The following is a 14840-nucleotide window of genomic DNA, read 5'->3' on the forward strand; positions in this document are numbered from 1 at the left end:
AGACTTAGCCACATTATCAAAGCCTCGAATGGGATGAGAGTCAGGCTCAATAAGGGATGTATCCACATTCATCTTATGCAATAGATTAATGCTACACACATTAAGGCCAAAACCATTATCTACTAGTGTTCGTCTTATAGCAGTGTCATTTATGATAACCACAATCATCAAGGGATCATATTGATGTTGAATTTCACTAGTAGGCAACTCATCTTGAGTAAACACAATTTGAGCTTTAGGATTCATCACAGAGTTAACCAAAGATACTATATTACTAGATGTATTAGGTGGAGGAACATTCAAATCTTTCAAGGCATCTTGTAACATTCCATGATGAGCGGAAGAAGTTTGGATCAAATCCCAAAGGGATATCTTAGCCGGGGTAGCTTTAAGTTGTTCTATGAGATCATATTCCTTACCAAGAACTTGTGAAATATGTGGAGCTTGAGGAAGAATAGGCTGGGAAGGAGGAAGAGACACTGGAGTAACAGGAGGAAGATTAGGCTGCCTATTATTTCTAGTATTATAAGTATGGGCAACCACATGATAACTCTCTCTAGTTAATTGCTTAGCATACTCATAAGGGCTCTTAGTAGAATAACCTCCTTGCACAGTAATAATAGGTTTCTTAGGAGTGCAAAAAGAATCATTAGCATAACCACCTTGAACCACTAAGATAGGCTTATTTAAAGGTTGAGAATTTTGAGAAGGACAAGCACCTTGAACAGTGAAGAGAGGTTTGTTAGGCGTTTCATTCACATGTATCAAATTGATTGAGGATGGTTTAGAGGAATGAACAAAAGTGTTGGAAGAATTATTGATAGTCTTCTCTTGCACTAAAATCTTATCACGGATTAAATCAATTTTAGGAGAGAGACAAGGGGTAGGCATTGATGTTCTAGTAGGAAAAGTAATACTAGGAAAGGTCATATCATCCTCTATCATCAAAGGATCTTCATGGGGAATAAACTCTCTAGGAGAAGGATCAACATTACTCTCTAAAATCTCACTTTTGAGAGGGAGATCTTTGAAAGAGATGTTAACCATCTTGCTTTGAACTAGGGTTTCCTTATGAGTAGAACCAAGTTGAGGAGAGGGAGACGCTTCATCTTTAGAGGGAGAATAATTAAGATTCAAGGAAGGTGAGAAACTATCAAGGGAGTTTTCAATCTTGATTTCATCCCCTTTGGCTAGGGGTAGAGAATAATCTACACCTTCTTCTAATGGTTCATCCCAAATAGTGAAGTAGTTGAAAGGAATGTTTGAAGTATTATCAATTTCGGGAGAGGAGATAACATTGTTTATTAATTCCTCATCCTTAGGAGGGAGATCATCAATAGATGTGTTAAACTCATCCTCTTTCCTCACAATATGTTCAATATGATCTTTAGGGGAGAGAGAATTAAGGAAATTGCTTATTATTTCATCTTCTTTCTCTAAGGGATGCTTATGGGTAAGACAAACTTTAGGAGAAGGGCAAGCATTTATCATTAATTCATCATCTCTAGTGGGAATTTTGTTGGAAAAGGAAAGGCCATCACTAGAAAATGTAGGGATAATGTCATCTTCTTACACAAAAGGATCCTCATGAAGGGAGTTTTTTTTAGGAGACACAAAGGCATCAAGGGCATCATTCAACAAAGCATGATCATATCTATTAAAAGGTTTATCTTTTTATTCAAAAGGAGATATCTCTTCATAGAGGGGATCATTTAAAACAACCATGTTACTAGATTTAGTGGAAGAGCTGATAGGAATGTACCCTTGAGAGGAATCATTCGACTTATCTTTCTCATCACAACGAAATGGCATAGTAACAATGTTTATGAGTTATTGGTAAAATGAAGGTTTGGTATATTTAGGTTTCAAAAACTCATCTAAAGCTTCATCTAACTCATAATCATCACAAATATGAACATCTTGCAAATAAAAATCTGACATTTTGAAATTGCATAAAATTTAAACACACAATGCAAAGAAAAACACTTCTTTTTTTTTTTCTTTTTAATGAAAATGAAAACACACTAAATCTAGATCTAGATCTAACAAATGCAATGCAAGAGGAAGCAATGATAGGTTCACGTCGGGTTCACCAAAATGTGTGGGAGAAAAAGTGACACTAAGCAAACATAACCTAATCTCACTTTCAATCACACACTTGTGGAATACAATAGAGCCTAGAGGTATCACACGATTGGCTACTTCTTTTTGTGGAAGAGAGAGCCATGGGCTACCTATTAGGATTTCTATTCCTTTGTTGCAATAGAAAGATGAAATGATGCAAGTTCAATTCCTAACCCCAAAGTGCAAGTATGAACTACTAACAAGATTGCAGAATTGAACTTAAACAATGGAAAGCTGTAAACACAAGGACAAGACAAGAATGTAAATGCGTACCTAGAGTTAAAATCTGACTGAAAATGTTCGGGATAGGGGCGCGGGCGCCACTGTCCTGATTCTGCCCCTGAAACTGCTCCAGAAACTGTTGTTTTGCACTCTGGAAAAAGCTGTCAAAAATGCTGAAAATGTTGTCTGTCAGGAGGACCAGGGCGCCCAGCGCCCCTATCCTAGCAGGACCAGGGCGCCCCACACCCCTATCCTAGTCTTTTTCTCTAAGATTTGGTGGGAAGGTCGGTCTCAGTCTGCTTCTTCTGGATCTGCAACTTGCGGCATCGTCTGAATTCTGAAACCTGCACTTATATCTGAAAAGGTGTTTGGGTGGCTATATAGGGTTTTGCCTTAGTCAAACCCCCGCTTCGGTGATTTCCACCTCCACGAATAGCCAAGTTGTTTTGTAAAATGTATTGTGTGTGCAGACCTAGTGTGTGTGCAAGGTCCTAAAATGCAAGAAAGCAAACTAGAGCAACCTAGAAAGTAAACCCTAATTGCTTGTAAATGATAATGTAAATGCTCCAAATCAAGATGCAAAGTGATCTAAAGCATGAATACAAATGATGTAATGAAGCTTATGCAAAGACATGAAAACAACATGAAATCATACCCAACCCCAAGGGAGGGGTACAAGCCAATCTTCAATCGGTAATCCTCTATTACTCTTCAATGTCTTCAAGGCCCTAAATGAATGAATGAAATTGATAGATGCTTGATGGATGGATGTTGAATGTTGTTGAAGTCTTCAAAGATCTGCTCTTTCGCTGCATAGAAGGTCCTCAAAAGCCCAAAATTCGGATCCTTTCAAATGAAGAAAGAGAGCTCTTATATATGAAACCCTAGGTCGTAATTTCAACTTTTGGCTGACCTAGAGATTGAATATCCCACCAATTTCTTGGGGTTAAGCTTTATTTTATGATTGGATCGCGCTCCTAAAATTTCAGGAAAAATGTCTGGGACCATGTGCACTCCGAGCGCCATGGTCCCGACAACTTTTCACCAAATTTTTAGGGCCGTCAGATATGATGATTTTAGAGAGAATCCCGAAGTTACAGCTGATTTCGAGATGTTTTGACCCCCGAAATCAAGCCCCCAAGTTCAAAATAGGACCTAATTAGGGTTTTTTATTAAATGATGTATTGGAAGAATAGAATGAAAGGGGCACACTTTAATGAAAGGGCCCAACTTTATAATGTGGGAGATGATAAAATAGAACCTTAGACCTAATTAATTTAATTAATTAAGTGCTAAAGGGGAAATGCAATGCAAAATGCAAAATGCGCCAAGGCAGGTGCTAAACTAGGTGTGAAATTGTACCACCCTAGCAAGTGCGTACAATTTACGATGCTACACTTTCTCTATTGGTTCTCTCTTTTGGTTGCCTCTTTTCTCCACTGCTTTACTGCTCTCCACCAGTACTACACTTTGTCAGTTCTATTCTTGCTTTCTCCATAGTTTCCTTCACTTCTTCTCTGTCAGTATGGTCACTGTCGATTGTGCACCTCTGTTGTCAGTTGAACACTTCAACCTGGTTCTCCCGCACACTCAATCTCTTCTTCTTCTTCTTGATGAGTACTTGACTGATTTCATCTCACATGCAGCAACACTCTCCCATTCAGCAACTCATCCATCGATTTTGGCTTCCCTATTTATCAACTTGTTTTCCCGCTAAAAGCCAATTCAAATTTTAGTCGATTAGGGTTTTCTCATCAACCTTGAGACAAACCGAATCCAATCAAATCTCATCTGATCTGATTGCCTAGATTGATGAACTATAACTCATCAATCAATCCCATTATTATCGTGTCTTATTGATCATGCCTTCTATATTTGGCAACCTGCTTTTGACCTGTTAGCAGATTTCTTAGTCGATCACCAAGATTGGTTTTGTGGTTTCCTTCATCTTCGTTGATCTACTCAAACAGTCTGTGTTGGATCTCTATTGTCCATTGACCTAGAGCCACAAACCACTGCTTTGCATCCTGTGAATCTTGTAGTTCACATAAATGTCGACCTGTCACCATCTACCTCACCGCGTGACACTTCATTGACTTAACACACCGACCTGTGCATGTATGCCACTTCATCTCCATGTGACAACTATGTCGGCTTCCACCTTAGCTGGAACATCTATGTCAGTATAGATGGGATCACCGACCAACTCCATTACCGATTTCATCTACCAACTTACTAATCTTGTCGGTTAAACCCTTGACCGGTCTGTCACCAACCTTGCACTTCTCTTCTCTTTAGCTGGAACTCTCAATCAGTCAACACTCTTTCTAACCAACCTTATACAAATCTTCATTAGATGGGAGTCTTTTGCATCTGCACTTTGTCTACATTACTAGTGGACATACATACCGGTAAACACCTTGATGACACAATGTCATCACCCTTCAACTATTTCCATCTAAGGCATCTGCAAGCCGGTTACACTCTCCATCTGTAGTTGCCTAGCCTTTCCTTCTTCATCATCAACCTGGACCATATCTCAATCGGTTTGTCAAAGTGACAAACCCATCACACTTCATCTATTCCGGCAACTCAACATGCCTTCTATGTTGGTACAGTGCATATCCCTGATGTCATGCACTTGAGGCATCCTTTTGATTCGCTGGTAGATCCATTTTCAACCTTCAAATAGGTACATGTGATCCAGTTTGGGGCACATTGACTGTCAATCATCTCTTCACATGGTGACTGCATCTTTATATGGTGGGAATATTATTGTTTTGCATCCACACAACATACCAGTGACCTGTACATACTTCTCCTATGTTGATGTGAGTTAGCTAACATTCTGCCTCTTCATCACAACCAACAACTCAACATCTTTCCCACTCACAGATATCATCATGTACCGGTTGTTATATCATACCGGTCACCTGTCCATATCTTCCACACAAGTCAAACACTAACTTGTGTGCGAGTGACTCAACTATGACTCCAGTGGTCATTCCTTTGAATGACATTCTTCTTCTTTACGGGTGACCTGCAACATTTAGTTGACAACAATGACTACATGTAAACAATACTCCCATACCGGTTGTCCTTCTATACCGGTTGACATCAATGACAACACAATGCCAACATAAATTTGTTAAATGTTTCACTTTGTATTTTGTTTAACTGTGTTTTAGCATTTGTATATGTTATTTTGATTGATTCAAAAAAAACAAATCGCATTCTTATGTTCTTGGTTGTTATGTCCTCTGGGCCTCATGGTCGAGCATGACACTTGGTATAAAATCCCATGTTTAAACATTGGGTTCTCTGGGTGTTCTTGGGTTCATTCGTTGTTTGTATGTTTTTTGTGTGTTCATAACTTTTGTCGTTAGCCTGTCTCATTTGTGTCCTTGTGTTGTCTAGTAGGATACCGAGAGCTTGAGGTAGAGGATGTGGCAAAGGGGTAGCAGTTGATAGTAGCCCCTCTCAGAGTTACCGCAAGGATTCTAGTAATCAAGAGCGTGAGAAGTCCACGTCAGTAGGAAATCAGTTGCAAATATTGCTTGAGCAGCTTCTTGACCGCTTGGGTCCCCACCAAGAGAATGGGGCTCATGAAAGGTCACCAGTGAGGCCAGTTAATGATATGTCAGAATAGGAGGCTTCATTTATGAGAGACTTGATGAGAACCAACCCTCCTAAATTCCATGGTATTGGAACTGGGTTAAAGGTTGAAAACTAGTTGATTGAGTTGGAATGATGTTTTGCAATGCACCCCTTCAGTACTAATACACAGGCTAGATGTGCAATCTTGCATCTGAGGAACTTTCCATCGACTTGGTGGTAGTTGGAAAAATAGAAGCTTCGCTTGGACATTAATACTATCTCTTGGGAGTTATTTTTGGAATGTTTTCAAACATGGTTCCTTTCAGACCATTGGAGGTAGCGTAGAGAAGATGAATTCCATGATTTGCATCAGTAGACCATGTCAGTGGAACAATATGAGCGTTGATTTTATGAGCTTAAGAGATATGTCAGGATAGGAGATGATGAAACTATGTTAGTGCAACATTTTGTCAGGGGTCTCAATAATCGGATCAGTGGTGATGTGCAGGTTTTCAAACCAAAAACCATGGAAGCTGCAATTGAGAAAGCCCGCTTGGTAGAGGAGAAACTTGCTGGGACTCATGGGTGTCATTCAGGAGGGTAGTCTAGTAATGCTTCAACTAGTGGACAAGGTTCTAGAGAAGCTCAAAATTAGGGAGCCGAATATTTCCAAGGATAACAACAACATCAATAGAAACGTAAGAACTTTGATCATCGATGGGGTGAAAGTTCCCAGTCTAAAAGGGATAGGGATTGGGAGAGGAACAAGCATGATCCTAATGACTAGCCTTCTCACAACACTCAGTCAGTAGTTAGTTGGGGTGGTCATTAGCAATCGAGTGTTCCCTCTAGTGGCAGTGGTAATGGTCATGGTATAGGATGTTGTTCATGTGGCCAGCAGGGTCACATTGCTAAGTATTGCCCTCAGAAGGGTACTCAGGATCCACCCATGGGCTAGCTATTTTAGAGCCTACCGTTGGAGATGCAGGCAAGAGCTACAAGATTCATTTAGCAATTGATAACCACCTTGAGGAGCATCAGGATACAGTGATAGAGTCATCAAGATGTGGCTGAGAAGCAAGTCATCGAGGGCATGGATGCTCAGGACAACAGGTTTCGAGTTCTTAGAGATAGAGGTTTTTGGAGTGGTTTAGGACGCAGTAGGATATTCCATAGAGTCTTTCATTTGCGTCAATTCTTTCCTTAGTAGGCTTCCAGGAGTAAGCCTAATTCTATGGGGGAGAATGTAATGCCCCTCCCTCTTTTGTCTTGTCAGACTTTGTGATTTGTTCTTTGTGTGGTTCGACCCCGATTTTGGTTTTAGAGTGTGAGGTTTGTTTATGTTTTGATTTCTATATGACTATGATGTTACATGTTATGTGTTGGGTCAATATAGTGATATTATGTGATGTATCTTCATTCGATATGTGTTAGATGATTATAGATGTATATCTGCCTTGATCTTGTATTTCTTATTATCTCTGATGTGTTTATGTGGTTGTGATCATTATTTGAATGGCATTGTCTTCGATGGAAACATATGATGTAGTTTATGATGTGATTATTAGAAGTATTCATAGATGATATTTCATTAGTTTATTTATGAGTTTATTTATATTTATTGATGTATACCAGCTCGATGTACACTACTTCCATGTTTTGATGTGGTCGGGTAAGGGGGAAAAGTGTCGCACTACTCTCTATGGGAAAGCTTGGTCGCTCCCATTCCCTACTCACAATATGATATTTTGTGGTTCATATATATGTATGTATGCTCAACAGTTTGTTTATGCAGCTGCAGGTATTGAGCATCGACTCCACCTGAATTTTTAGGTCTGAGGGTGCTCTCCAACCCAATGGTAAAGTGGACAAGGAGATATCAATAAGAACCCCATTAGGCACCCTAGTTCCTTGTTTGTCAGGTCTTGTCAGTCATCACCCTTTGCTAGTACTTAGTGTTTTGAGTTGTCGTAAATTGTTGCTTTTGCTTATAGTCAATAATTTTGTGAAATGATTAATATTTTACTCCCTCTTAGTATCTGGGATGCGGTTGATTAATTAGTTAATGTTGGAATTGGTGGTACTTTAAGATTTAAATTTTTTAATTAATTCGAAAGGAGTAATTGTGCTTTGAAGATTAATTAATTATAATTAGTTATAATTTCTTCATTTGGCTTGTTTAATTGAGCAACTTGAGGGCTTAGATTATTTTATAAATTAGAAGGATTAACTGAATAGAAAATTATATATATTCAATTTAGTTATTTCATTACTTTTTTATTAAATTATTAAAAATACAATTATTTCATATTTGTTTTAAAAATCAAGTTTAAAGAAAAGAATTAATATTTCAATCAGAATATTTTTTTGCATGTGAGTGGGACTTACAAATTAATAAATAAAATAATTAATGAAGTTTAATGAAATGGATGAAAGAATAATGCATGTCGGGAGTTGCATTGGGGAAATTATATTACTTGGCTTTTGGGGCTTTTTGGAGAAGGAGGCTTTGTCGTGAAACTTCCTACAAAATTGTTCTTAGTTTTGGGGATTTTGTTTATAAAATTTCATTGGGGGTTTTCTTCTAAATTTTTGGTGGAGGATTGTTGAAGCTCCTGGATTTTGTACTGTGTCATGATTCTTTAGGAATTTTCAGCCTTCTCCTTTGTTCACCAGAGAATAAGGTAGGCTTCTAATTCTTTGCATGTTAAAATTTATTCCTAAATGAATAAAATTCATTTGTTTGTTTTGATTTATTGGAAAGAGGAAATGTAATGAAATTTTCAGATCATGAGGAAGGGTTTTGGTTTATAGTTTTCTTATTTTTTTGTGATTTTGGGTCTAGAAATTGTTAAAGGGAAAATACCTTTTTTTCTCATTCGTTGATCTATAATCTTAAATTGCTGATTAGAAAATTTTTGGAGTTTAAATCCTTTTAGAAATTCTCAGATCTGTTTGTACTGGTTCATGAAGCAGAATGTGTATATAGCATTGCGTAAGAAATTAAGTGATTCCTGTCTGTGATTTTTGTATGTATTTGATTTATATTTATTTTATTATTCTTCTTTCATTACCTTTGATATCATTTTTTTTTTAAATATATATATTTATTCATGGGTTTCAATTTTCCCTGTCTGTTATGCATTCTATAAAAACCAACAAAAAAAATAAAATTTACAAAAATAATATTTATATTTGTATTTCGTTATAGTCTAGGGGGGCGTGGGGAGCCGAAGCTCCACCCACTACCATCCCCGTGGTCACCATATTCTGTGGTGATCCACAAACTTTGGTAGCCATAGACTGTGGTCAACCTTGAGCCATGTCGTTAACAGGTAAGTGCAAGGTAATGGGTCACAAATTGGCGGAATTTCGCGTGTTGGAAAACACGCTCTAAGAAACGAGGACCCATTTTTTCTTCAGGCCCTCAAGGAAAAAGGTAATGGGGGCCCGAGGCAAAACTAAATGGGCCCTCATTTTGTTCTCAAACGGGGGCCTGCTTGAAAACAAAATGAGGTCCCGTTTTTAAAAAATAGGCCCCCGTTTTTAAATCCAATTTTACCCATTTTTAAACGGGCCCTCATTTTTAAAATGCGGGCCCGTTCTGTGGAATTTGATTCCATAACCTACCACTTGCCCCTGGATTAGGTCCGAGATAGGCTTGGGATGGCCACACTTGATACATGGACTTGCAAATTCAAATCTTCATGAACAAAAGCACAAATATGAACTTTTGAAATAGTTTGCGTGCCTCTAATTAGAGAATTTTTATACAAAATTAAAACCCATTTCAGATTATATCGTCAAGATTCTAAATATGTAAAAAAAAATTAAAATTGATTATTCTAACTATTTTTTATTTAATTTATACTAAATTGGGACCATAAACTTGAAATATTAACTAATTTTGTTAATTTAATAAAAAAATTATTTTAATGAATTTTGAAAAAAAATTTATGTCATCAATCTACACAAAATTCTTTTCTATTTAAAAAAAAATCAAAAAATGTTAAGTTTACGTCAAATTATGTGGGCCGTAGAGGTTAAATTTTTAAAAAGATAATTACGGTCATTAAAAAATTAATTTAAAAAAAAATTAAAAACAAAATACAAAAAAATATGCTTATCAATCTTCAGTGTGTTACAAACTATTTCCCAAAATGGTTTGAGAAAATAATTTTAATTGTGTCAAAAAGTGTGGGTCATACACATGCATGGTATGGTCCTCAAACAAACATTTTTAAAACATAGTTTTTAGAACTACATTCAAAAAGTTATTTTTTATTATGTGGGTATTAAAATAAATTACACATTTGGAAATTAGACTCAAAGGGCTATCTTTTGTATTACTGACTTTTTTCTAAGATTCAATCTCCAAGTGTTTCAAAATTTAAGCTCAAATGAGACAAAACCTGAAAATCAGGGAAAACACTTCCACTTTTTGGCTAAAAAGTGGACTTAGCTTCTTGCACTGACCCTAACCCTGCTTTGCGAAAATATCATTTCGTGAAATACTTCCCTTCTTTCGACTATCATTTAGCGTTGATATATATACATACATACATACATACATTTTATATACAAAAGATTTATGTTTATCTTTCATGACAATGAGAATATGGCAAGAATTAGTTATTATATGTTTGTGTAAATGTATATATATATATATATATATATATATATATATATATCTAAAATATTTACATCTAAGTTTCTATTTTGGGAATAAAGCGGAAATCTGAGTTGTGTTTTAAATTCAGTTTTATTTTAGTCATTATATGAATGTATAAATAAAGGTTTTGATGCAGAGCATCTATCACAAACCATAAAACCTTCATTCAAGGGTAGACTTTAAACTTGAATCAAGAGGCATATAAAAAGATCAATCACTCTTCTCAACTCCAAACTAATTTTAAAGGTTATATTACATCCCTACAAACCTTCATTCAATATTTCAGATCATAAAATTCACCATAACATGAGAGAATAAATTCTTATTTGCCATGGAATACCCTAGTTCAGGGTTTCATCCTTTAAAAACTATTTTCACCAAAATAATCACAAAATATTCAATTCTTAACAAAATTAAGTAAGACAAAAAGAAATGGAAACATGATTAAAAGACCTTTCCAACACATATAGCCTTTCTTCATTATTATCCCTCATGTGACCACACCAAATGCTACAACCAGGTTGTTGATGCCTTTACCAATCATGTTTTTCACCATGAACTGTAACAAACAGTCATAAATAACTTTTTAAATATTTATCCTAAATCAAATCACTTCAGTAAGAATTTATATTACTAAATTACACAAGTTCTCTCCAAATTTCATCCAGATCCAACAATTAAATAAAAATTTATGATCGTTGTCCCAAAAATGGGTAACCCTTGGCAGGGTTTTCACAATTATTGTAAAAACAAACATATCTTGCCAAATACTCCACAAAAATGCATAAGAAATGATTCATTTGAAATATATTTCATTAATATATCATTCAAAAACCTCTACATATAAAAATACACCAAGTGTGATCCTCCATGGATCTATGAGAGCCACAGATTCCTTAAAACCTCATGACAGTTTGAGGGTTTGATGGATAATCTTTGTCAAATCCCCTCCAAACTGCTCTACCCTCTTTTGATTTTGACCAAACATGGTTTTATAAACCATTTCCAATTCCTTCCTAACTACTCTAACCACCTCATGACCAATGGATTTCATTTTTACACTTTTGTTGCACTTTTTGGCAATGTTGCAACTTTGCAATTTTTTACAATTTTTGCATTTTTGACATAGATGACTCTAACCCTTACATGGACACTCTTAACACTTCAAAATGGACCAAATATGATATATTTGGATAAAATGGCTCATTTAGCCTTACATATTATGATTCAATGGACTCAAATAACCTTAATACATTATGAATGACTCAAATACAATAAAATTGCTCATATTATGACTTTTGACCTCCTGGTATGCTTGTGTGCTTAGGTGCCTCTGCACTAGGTTTTTTTCATTCTTGAGTTCTCAATTCAATCTTATTGTTATTGCTTTAATAATTATTGTGGAATTGGAAGGAATATTTTTAGTTATCTTCATTAAAAGTTAGGACTCGAATGATTTTTAATGTTTGAATTTTGGAATATTAAGAACTAAATGTTAAATTTGAAATAATGAAGATATGCATGTTATCATAAACTCCTTGGTTTTATAATAGAATTGTACTCATTACATTTGGTTTTATGAGTCTATGGTATTGGTTTAACTTTTGTCCATCATAAATGAGTACTTGTTAATGTTTCTTTAATTGTATTTAGCTTCCAGAGGCTTGGTCAGTGTTAGAGGTCCTTTTGTGCAAGTTTTCTCTTCGTCCTTGAATGTTAAGATTGGCATCTTGTTAGACTATGTTGATAGCCGAGTCTTCAACATTGGTCATTAATGCATGGTTTTCTCTTGATATTTTGATTTAGTGGATTTGTGCGCTAGATGGTCATTCCTAGCCTAGTGATGTTAACCCTCCTCTTTAGGATCTTTTCTAGCATGTGAACTAAGTCGTGATATGGTAGGAATCATGACTCCTTGTGTTCTTGATATCATGGCCTTGTGTTTATTTTGAATCCTAGGTGCAGCTAGGGGGAGTGGCTTCTATTGGGGGTCGAGACCGAAAGTGGTCGCCAGGGTAACCCAATGGAAGTTTTGTAATCAAGTGATAACCTAATTAATGAACTTGGTTGGGTAGTTAGATCATACTAATCAAGATAATTTTCTAATGCCTCCTTACCCAAAAAAGGCTCGTACAGGTTTGAGGGTAAGTTGAGAAGGGCCTGAAATGGCTTCCACCAACCTTGTCACCTTGAAAGGTTGGTGTGGTCCATTAGTGAATGTACGGGGGCCGAGGGTTGGGAGAGGTCAATAGGGTAACCCAGGATGGGGGCCTGAACCTAGTGAAGATCTACCAGGGTAACCCATGACATCCTAGTGATGACACTCTTCCCTTGCAACCTAGAGGTAACCCACCTTTCTTTATCTTTCCGTGTATTGTTGAGTTTTTGGAAGTGGTTGGTTTTCTCATGTTTGTTATCCTTTTATTGATGTTGTTGGCCTCTGGAGTTGGGTTATTATTTTGTGTATCTGTGGTGTTCTCTTGTGAGCCTCTTACATGTTTAGTTTAACCGATTCTTTAATGGCATTGTTATGTTGATTCTCATGTGAGTCATGTTGGTACCCTTGTATGTCTTGCTTTCACGTAGAGGGTTTTACTGATACCTCCTAACATGGGGGGTGGACCTTTTTGGTGCCACATGGTTGGGTGGAGTGTTTTTCGTACCCATTAGGTTTGGCCCTTTTAGCTTCATGTTCGTGTTGGCTCGGAGAAGATTTGAAGACTATCATTGATGTACCAAATTTATGTATACTTCCCTACATGGGACTTTTGGATATTTTTATATTGTGGATCTATCATTTTGTATATGTATTTCTCATGTAAATTCTCAAGCATTGTAACGAGAATCTTGTATCCATGTATTATTTTGTAATGTAATTCATAGCAGTTCCTTGTAATTATTTGAGCTGATGTATAACCTTGTGTAACATCGTTATGGGGCCTTGAGGACATTTGTTAAATGATTCGTTTAATATTTTGTTTAACTGTATTTTAGCATTTATATATGTTATATTGATTGATTCAACAAAAAAATCGTTCACATTTTCATATTCTTGGTTGTTATGTCCTCTAGGCCTCATGGCGGGGTGTTACAAGAATCATAAATGTATGATTATGTCTTGAAAATATGTTCATTTGTCACTGTATCTAAGGAAAATGGTGATGCCACAATCAAATCATGTACATTCCGAATAAATAATTAAGGTGACAAATCAAGACTATACAAAAATTAGTATTGAACAAGCTCCAAAGACAATGATAAATTGACAATAGTAGTGCAATGAATATCATTATAGATAAGAGATAACCTCTCAAATGTGTCCTCCAAATCTAGAATATTAGACTCCATAAACAAGTGAAAAATACATGTCAAGAAATCATCCTACAAAGGCATATATAAAAGATAATAATACCTCTACTAAATAGGAATGATGAGAGACTCAATCAATGACTCTACACAAGGAAACATTAAAGGTGAACGAAAAAAACTATCTCTAAAGGAGAAGAAGGAACATCTGAAGAAACATCATCTTCAAAGGATTCGAAGTACCACAAATAATCAAAATCTTGAATAGTATCATAATCATATGGAATCCTTTCTCAAAAAATGAAGAGGCATAAGATAGTTTGAGAAAAGATCATCAAGGAATGGTTGAGTGTCAAGATCTCCATTTATCTCCAAAATTTCACTTGAAAGAGAATGAAGACACTCAAACTAAATAAGAGCATTCAACATGTCAACATCAACATGTGAAACAATCACTCCTAGAACATGATCTCTTTTGAAATTCCTAAAAAAATTTGTATTATGTGTACCTATAGGGGTAACAAGACCATAAAAATGTGGTAACAAATGAAGCCAACATTGATGTTTTATGATGTAATCTATCCATTGTTTATAGTTTCCACTTTTCAAGATTATTAAAGGATGAAACAAGTAACCCATAATCAAGTATGAAAGCTCTGCAAAATTGTAAAAAATAGAAACCTTTAACAACAATTAGAAACTCCTAAATATAATGAATATTGGTAATGTAGCCTCCCCAAAAAGACATAATATTTTTACCTGGGAGTATGTCATAGTAATCAATCATAATGTGATAATTTGTGGAAATTTCAATAAAATGTATTTGATTATGAATCTAGAAAAAACATGCGTCCACAATGATAGAGCTCTTCAATACCTTTCCAATGTCACAAGAATCATGAAAACCAAATGAATAGGA

This window comes from Cryptomeria japonica, chromosome 9, assembly GCF_030272615.1.
Source record: "Cryptomeria japonica chromosome 9, Sugi_1.0, whole genome shotgun sequence".
Lineage (NCBI taxonomy): Eukaryota > Viridiplantae > Streptophyta > Pinopsida > Cupressales > Cupressaceae > Cryptomeria > Cryptomeria japonica.